Genomic DNA, 2694 nt, shown 5'->3' on the forward strand with positions numbered 1-2694 from the left:
ATACCTATCGCTCTGCCGGAGTCCAACCTCTCGATATCCGAGACAGGAATCCCCTCCCTGACTAAAATTGCTGTACCGACGTTGGTGTCAAGTGAGACATTTAAAATCGCCAAATATCCAGGCACTGTAAGATTAGTCAGCACGACTTCCTGTAGGAAAGCAATGTCCGTCCCTGACTCATATAAATAATCCTTGAGCGCTGTAACTTTAGTCACGGATGTAATCCTGTTAATATTGATAGTCGTAATTGTATATGCCTGGGACATTTAGTTTGCATAAAAAGTAAATAAGTGATTAAAAAGATAACAAAATATTAATAAAAAAAAAAAGAAAAGAGATGTGCAGCTTCTAGAAGGGAGAAACGACTCCGCTTAAACAAACATCTAAAAGAATAGTCAGTATTTGAAGCTCGGTAAACACTTCATCTGGTTCCTCTGAAATATGACTAAGACAGTAGTACAATTAGAAATGAAACTGGTTCAACAAAATCCTTTTTTTTTTTTTTTCATCTTACAGCCTCATTTTGGTGCAGGATTCCGAACATCTCGGGTTTTAGTTTTACCGAGGGGCTTTGCATCACTAATGTCACTTGAAGGTACCTCCTTAGGTCTTTCCGTGATGATTTCATACAAGACGTTCTTGGCCGTCGCTTCCTCTTGCGCTGGTTGTTGTTTGCTTTGGTTACGGGAAGCTTTGAGAGTAGGTTGCGGTTTGAGTCGGCGTCTTCGGACATCTTGGTTCAACGCGCCGTCATTCGGATTGTCTATCTTTACCACCATTGTGACCGAAGCTGCCTCAACAGCGTCCTTTTTACGAGTGCCATTTCCTTGTTCTTCCGTCACTAGCTCCAGAGCACTGACTGAGTCGGCGGTTTGTGGGTCTGTAAGTTCTTGAGTTGGGTTCCGCTCCGTCACCTCCTGTGCTTCGGAGTGCGCCTCTTCCGTCTCCGCGACAATCGTTACTGCGTCCCCTCCGTGGACCGTTTGTACCTGTTCAGCCGCCGACAGCGGCCGGGTTGCCTCAGCGGCTGTCGTCACGTCAATACATGTACTGTTTGTTTCCTCGAGCACATCCGCATTACACTGCTTCTGCTTGCGGGTGGAAGGCGAATTACGGGCGGACTCGCCGTCCGAGCCGTCATCGGTCGTTTCCAACGGTCGCTTCTTATTCTGGAGATCGCAATCGGGAACAGAAGGGTGTGATGTAATGACGCTCAGGGGAGGGAACTCCGTAGTAGTTATGGCGGGCACTGCAGAAGTACATGCACCACTGTCGTTAACCGAAAGAAGGGAAGTGCTATTTGGCAAGACATCGCTGAGGGTCAGTTTTTGACGCTGTGTTAGATTGTTCCGAAGAACAAAAACACGGCGCGGACAATCTTGTCGGAAATGACCTGTCTCATTGCAAATATTGCACGTGCGCTCCTGACCAGAATACACAACATGTGCTTTATGGCCTGCAACGGATATATGGGACGGAATGTTGGCTTTCACCTCCATTTCAACGGATCTAATGCCATTAAAACACTGTATCTTGTATAGCTTCGACCATCTTTCGTTATAGATAGATTTAACTTCGCCATATTTAGATAGAGCGTCCTTGATCAACTGATTATCAATTTCAATTGGAACATTCAAAATCCTGACATTGGTGTACATGATATCAGCTTTTCGTACAGAGACATTACTTTTTGAACCGTCTCGATGAACAAATTCGACGGAATTACCCCATTTTGCAAGCAACTTATCGACTGTCACTGAGTTCAGAAATTTAACAAAAACACAGTATTTTTCAGCATCTAATTGCGTGGTATGAACAGAGTCAGAATTTATACCGAGTACCTCAGTCAGCCAGTCGTGGATTTCCAGCGCAGTGGGTTGGACCGGCCGTGTTTCTTTCTCGAACGAGAAGACTAAAGTATTCTTCCTGACGGTGTCAGACATGGTCGTCGGTTCCGACGAAATTCCGGCAACAACCGAAATTGCGGCGAAGCACGAAACGTGGAACGGACGAAAGCACTATAAAAACACTTATCAGAGACACCACTCAAAAAATAACAGCGAAAATGTACAGCTAACTTCACGTAAACACCAAACACCGGCGATAGCGCTAACGTACGCGGAGTAAACAACAAGCACGTCCGACCGCGGCGACGGCTAAAGCCAGAATGAACCACTCGGCCACGACTGCACTGCATGCCAGTCTGTTCGGAAATCTCTTTTCTGGTCAAATTGCGGCATCTGCTTGTTGCTCCTGCGGGAGTTGTGTACTATGTCCCTCCTGTTGCAAGCACTAGACAATCAGAACAGCTACAGGCCGGAGTAATTCACATCCTCGGCGGTAATTGCATTATCACAATGGCAGAGCAATTCCATAGGCGTCAGCTTCAAAAATATCGCATGCCGAAACCCAGGATCGAACCAGGGACCTTTAGATCATCAGTCTAACGCTCTCCCAACTGCGCTATTTCGGCTGGCCTGCATTACCGTTGTTTCGCATGTCTTTCTTCACCAATGCCTCGTTGCCAATGTCACTGCCATTTTCGTCTCGTAAGACAGACAGCTGAAAGGCGAGCAGCCGAAGCACCACACACACTTGTTCTACCTCCATCACCACAACAAGCAAGCAAGACGACTCGACTCATGTAATATTGACTTCACTGACTTCACATGACGCCACGCTGACGCTAGAAAA

The 2694-nt window shown here is 46.4% G+C and overlaps 1 non-coding gene across 1 annotated transcript; it reads right to left on the reverse strand.

Moving 5' to 3' along the window:
• Positions 1–2400: 2400 nt before the first annotated feature.
• Trnai-gau (transfer RNA isoleucine (anticodon GAU)) lies at positions 2401–2473 on the reverse strand. The gene has a single exon. It is a non-coding gene; the product is annotated as a tRNA-Ile (tRNA).
• Between the last annotated feature and the right edge of the window lie 221 nt (positions 2474–2694).

The sequence above is a fragment of the Schistocerca gregaria genome, chromosome 1 (genome assembly GCF_023897955.1).
Source record: "Schistocerca gregaria isolate iqSchGreg1 chromosome 1, iqSchGreg1.2, whole genome shotgun sequence".
In the NCBI taxonomy this organism is placed as follows: Eukaryota; Metazoa; Arthropoda; class Insecta; order Orthoptera; family Acrididae; genus Schistocerca; species Schistocerca gregaria.